A 6,295-nucleotide genomic window follows, 5' to 3' on the forward strand; every position below is an offset into this window, starting at 1 on the left:
AGCCAAACTCCAGCTAACACTTTGTAATCAGTTACATTAATAAATAAAAGCTGATAATTTTAATGACCCTCCCAGTGTTAAATGGTTTGTCTCACCCCTGTAATCTAATACATTCTGCTGGAAAGTTTGAGCTTTTATAAAACATCAGACATGCTGGCTGGATTAACATATGAAAGTAGACGAAAGAAAGCCCAAAATAGAAAATTAATGCAGCCATCACATATAAGAGTTGGTAGGTTGCGATATAATAAATCTTTGCTTTTGGGTTAAATACTAATTTATAGACGTGTGGTTCTTTCATTCCGAATTAATTCTGTCAAATTCTTCGTTGTTTGGAGATTTAAACAAATTTCTCTGAATGCTCCGAAAATAACATAACAAAATTCGGACTGAAATTAGAATCAAACTTGACATTGAACTCCAGTCGAATTCTAACTGTACACATATTGCTGAAAGCAAAGACCGTGTGTGCTACTAGAGTACCATTTCGAAATAATGCTGTTTTTGTTATGCTAAAGGTGATTTAAAGAGACATTGTAATCGTTTGATGAAGATTTTTTCTTTTGCTTGCTCACTTTGCTGCATTCAAATCGAAAACAATATAACATTTCCATAAAAAAAATCTGTGAATTCGAAGAGAATCAGAAAATTACGAATTGAACGAATCAACCAAATTTAACTAAACTAAATAACTAGAGCAGGGGTGTCCAAACTTTTTTCAAAGAGGGCCAGATTTGATGAAGTGAACATGCTCGAGGGCCGACCATTTTCCCTATCATTTTTTGAACCATTAAAATTCTAAGTGTGTTCGTTCGAGCAACTAATACACTGCCCAACAAGAAATCTCTTGCCTTTGTGGCTGTGTGTGAGTAAAGAGATGAGCTCAGGCGTGTTATTTGGATATACCGTATTTATTGGCGTATAACACTTTAAGAGGGAAGTTTCAGGAAAAAAGCTTAAATTTTAAATAAAGATCTGTGAAGCAGATCCCCCCCCCCCCCCCATTACAGACCCCAGTCCATCACAGATTCCCAGTCCATCACCAGTCCATCACAGAGCCCCAGTCCATCATGTGATGGACTGGGGATCTGTGATTGACTGGGGAAACTGTCATGGACTGGGGAAATTGTCATGGACTGGGGATCTGTGATGGACTGGGGATCGACTGGGAATATGTCATGGACTGGGGATCTGTGATGGACTGGGGAATTCCCCAGTCCATCACAGATCCCCAGTCCATCACAGAATTCCCCAGTTCATCACAGAACTCCAGTCCATCACAGAACCTCAGTCTATCACAGATCCCCAGTCGATCCCCAGCCCATCAGAGAGCCCCAGCCCATCACAGAGCCCCAGTCCATCACAGAATTCCCCAGTCCATCACAGAACCCCAGTCTATCACAGAACCCCAGTCCATCACAGATCCCCAGTCCATCACAGAACCCCAGTCCATCACAGAACCCCAGTCCATCACAGAACCCCAGTCCATCACAGATCCCCAGTCCATCACAGATCCCCAGTCCATCACAGATCCCCAGTCCATCACAGATCCCCAGTCCATCCCCAGTCCATCACAGAATTCTCCAGTCCATCACAGAATTCCCCAGTCCATCACAGAATTCCCCAGTCCATCACAGAATTCCCCAGTCCATCACAGACCCCCGGTCCATCACAGAACCCCGGTCCATCCCCAGTCTATGACAGATCCCCAGTCCATCACAGATCCTCAGTCCATGACCAGTCCATCACAGAATTCCCCAGTCCATCACAGAATTCCCCAGTCCATCACAGAATTCCCCAGTCCATCACAGAATTCCCCAGTCCATCACAGAATTCCCCAGTCCATCACAGAATTCCCCAGTCCATCACAGAATTCCCCAGTCCATCACAGAATTCCCCAGTCCATCACAGAATGCCCCAGTCCATCACAGAATGCCCCAGTCCATCACAGATCCCCAGTCCATCACAGATCCCCAGTCCATCACAGATCCCCAGTCCATCACAGATCCTCAGTCCATCACCAGTCCATCACAGAATTCCCCAGCTCTAGATACAGCGCTCCCAAAGTGCCCCAAAGATGCTGCTTGCAGGACTTTTTGAAAAGTCACACTTGAATTAATGGGAGGCGGTTTTCAGGTGCCTAGCAGAGGCTATTTCTAGCGCTAAAATGACTGAAAACCGCCCCAGTGTGAAAGGGGTTTTACTGTGATAACTATGAAGTTTGGGATTTTGCATCAATTTCTGTCATGGAACAAAAGGATATTTATGAACAGCCACACTCCAAAAAACAATTGAGTTGCCTTTATTAGTAAAATAGGATAAAAGCACTACAAGTCACAGCAAACATAGGACACACAGCTGCAACAGCAGACATAGCTTGTCATGGTGAAAACAGTCAATGGGTAAGGCAGAGAGTTTGAATCTTACTTGATCACCTTTTATAAACTTCATAGACAACGTGGGGCAAAGTTGTTTACTTTAGATTGTATATAAACCCTATAAATGAACTTCTCTTGCAGGAGATGTATGGGATGATGCCATATCTGGCTCCATTTCCTATGTGGGAGGATTACACACGTAAGTACTCAATATTAAAGAGCAGCACCACACCAAATTCATTTCTTACAATATTTGCATTGCAATTTAATTCTAATTTAGTGCAAATAATTCTAGTTCCAGCTCTTTTTTTTTCACAATGTCGTGCTGTAGTTAGAATTTTTTTTTTGTATAAAGTGTTGGCTTTAGATTATAGTTTTATATGGTATAATGATAGGATTTAGCTGACCTCTAGTGGTAAAAAAAAATAATAAACAAAACACAGCTACGTAGTTTTGCAAATTACATCTATTAACTGTATTGGTTAATGAAATAAATGTATTCAGGGTGCCCCTGGCTCCCAAAAAATCTCTGCCTACGTGAATGGGTTGGGAGGGGTTGCTGTAGCTGGGTTCAAGACATTAAACTAATCATTTTTATAATAGCTGAGACATTTTTTTACATCGTTGCCTCTGAAGTGCAGGAAGGTTTCATAAATATTGTTTTTTTTAATTCAGTTTTTTTGCACAGCTAAATTGAAAGCACAGTGAGAGAATGATACTATTTAGGGTCAATTTACATCTATGCGTTGCAGCAACACGCGTGTTACTGCAACACAGGGCAACATGTATTAAATGCGTTGATGTATTGCAGCGCCGCTAATTTTGAAGAGCACCCCAACGCACAATGTACGATAGTGTATTGCGGCAAAGAAATTGGGACTTTTGGGACTTTTTGGAAGCCCATTGATTTCAGTGAGCTGCCTTAATATTGAATATTAAAGGTTAATTTTAATATTAAATATTATTAATCTAATAATTAATAATAATAGTATTGTTAATATACATAGTAAATATTATTAATATTAAATATTATTAAAATGTTTAAATATTATTAATATTATTATTATTATTATTAGGAAATAATATTACCGGTACCTTAATATTAAAGGTTCCTTTTTGTTAAGAAAAATAATCCATTTTCCTGGACCGACACCTGGTTCAGCGAGCCACTGAGAGCCAGGCCCGGCCGCTACCGCCACTTCCACAGCCCATCCGTTCAGTGAGCGAGGAGGTGAGAAAGCAGAGAGCTCTGAGAACCGAGCGATTGGCAGTATTTGATTGCTCGGTTCTCAGTGTTAGAGCCGGCGGGGGACAGATGCTGCATCCAGCTAGGTAAGTATAAATCTGAAAAAAAAAAAAAAAGCAAACCTACTTCTCTTTTAGCTAAATTATGCACCACAATTTTTTTTAGGGTTTGTATCCGATTAATCACTTAATCTAAACAATAATTGGCCAACTAATCGATTATGAAAATAATTGTTAGTTGCAGCCCCAATCTAGGGTGACAGCTCCCAGAAAGTCAACTGGCACTATCAAATGGTCCTTGTATAGTCCCAGCTGTGAAATTAAGTGGGTGCATGGGCGCCACCCCCCCAACAGCTCCGCCCCCTCCCTATCCATGTGCCCGGTCCCTTTCAGGATGTCGGACACATTAATTACTATGGTGGGGATAGGCGGGGGTGTGTATTTTGAAGCACGTGATTAAAGTCATCGGCTCTATCAGGCTTCAAATTAGGGTAGGCTTGTGGCGCAGAGCACTGTGTCCCGATCCCACCCTGTTGTGTGACGGTAGAGAATTAATTTTCACTATTTTCACACTAACGTTCCTCCCCAAAATCAGGATACAGGTCAGCTTTGGAGGAACAGTAGTGGAAAAGTAGACACACAGCTGCGGGAGTACCAGACAACGGATCCGTAGGGTTGCCACCTTTTCTTCAAGTCAAACCCGAACACATTAGTGGCGCACAGCAATTTTTATACTATGCTATACATATATTTTGCTAATAAATATGATTTCTAATCAGTCCGAGACCCAGATCCAAACTCAAACTGTCCAGGTGAAAAACGTATGGAGCCGCTGCCCGCATCTCATCCCAGGAGAGGAGTAGAGGACACTACAGCACGCCAGCCCTAGATCGGGTAGTTGCCGCAACGCCATCCTCCCGGGAGGGGGTTGATGTCAGTGCATCACAGTCTGCCGGGGGTGTGGCTGGTGTGTGTCATGCTGCATTCTTTCTGAGGGGGGGGGAATGCTGCTGTCAGTACCGCCCCCCCAAAAGGAAAAGCCACCAGCTGCCACTGGTGACATCACTATTAGGAATGGAGGGGGATATGGAGCCTAAGATAGGGTGACCAGACATCCCCGGTTTCCAGGGACAGTCCCCGGATTGAGGACACTGTCCCCGGACCAAATCTGTCCCCGGATTGGATTTGAACAGGGGCTGGGGTAATTTTAAAGACAGTCAGTGCAGAATAAAAAAAAAAAATTGAAGTACACACCCCCGCTCCTACTAGATTGGGGGGGGGGGGGTATTTTTTTTCCATTATCTCTGCCCCTTTCTGATGATCATATGCTGGTCGGAGCGGAGGGCAAATTTTGGTTGCATGCCCATTCAGCTCTGCTCGCATGTTCTTCTGCCTTGGCTCAAGTCCCGGCCAGCCTGCTTATCTCTTTGCTTTCCCTGGTGGAGTGATCTTTCTCCACTCCCCATCCAGTAGTAGCCGGGGCCCGGAGAGTAAGACTTGACAGGCTGTGGGGGGGGGGGGGGCGGCGGTGGCGACGGGCAGAGAGTCGCTGATATAGATGAAAATATGTCCCCGGTTTTAAAAATCTGGTCACCTTAGCCTAAGAAGTAAATGACCACTGTGCACCAATGGTGGGGCACAATTCCTTCCACTGAGCCCTGACACTGGGGCACCATCCCTTCCACTGAGCCCTGACACTGGGGCACCATTTCTTCCACTGAGCCCTGACACTGGGGCACCATTCCTTCCACTGAACACTGACACAGGGGCACCATTCCTTCCACTGAGCCCTGACACTGGGGCACCATTCCTTCCACTGAGCCCTGACACAGGGGCACCATTCCTTCCACTGAGCCCTGACACAGGGGCACTATTCCTTCCACTGAGCCCTGACACAGGGGCACCATTCCTTCCACTGAGCCCTGACACTGGGGCACCATTCCTTCCACTGAACACTGACACAGGGGCACCATTCCTTCCACTGAGCCCTGACACAGGGGCACCATTCCTTCCACTGAGCCCTGACACAGGGGCACCATTCCTTCCACTGAGCCCTGACACTGGGGCACCATTCCTTCTACTGAGCCCTGACACTGGGGCACCATTCCTTCTACTGAACACTGGCACTGGGGCACCATTCCTTCCACTGAGCCCTGACACAGGGGCACCATTCCTTCCACTGAGCCCTGACACAGGGGCACCATTCCTTCCACTGAGCCCTGACACAGGGGCACCATTCCTTCCACTGAGCCCTGACACAGGGGCACCATTCCTTCCACTGAGCCCTGACACTGGGGCACCATTCCTTCCACTGAGCCCTGACACTGGGGCACCATTCCTTCTACTGAGCCCTGACACTGGGGCACCATTCCTTCTACTGAACACTGGCACATGGGCACCATTCCTTCCACTGAGCCCTGACACAGAGGCACCATTCCTTTCACTGAGCCCTGACACTGGGGCACCATTCCTTCCTGATGCTGGGATGTTTATTACTCCCATATTACTTCCATTGAACATAAGCTGTTTATTACTCCCACTGACATGGGGTGTTCATTGCTCCCAATGATGTTGGGATGTTTATTACTCCCACTAACATGCAATGTTTGTTTATTACTCCCAGTGACATAAGATGTTTATTACTACCACTGATGCCGGTGTCTTGTCGATCT

The sequence above is a fragment of the Rana temporaria genome, chromosome 13 (assembly GCF_905171775.1).
Source record: "Rana temporaria chromosome 13, aRanTem1.1, whole genome shotgun sequence".
In the NCBI taxonomy this organism is placed as follows: domain Eukaryota; kingdom Metazoa; phylum Chordata; class Amphibia; order Anura; family Ranidae; genus Rana; species Rana temporaria.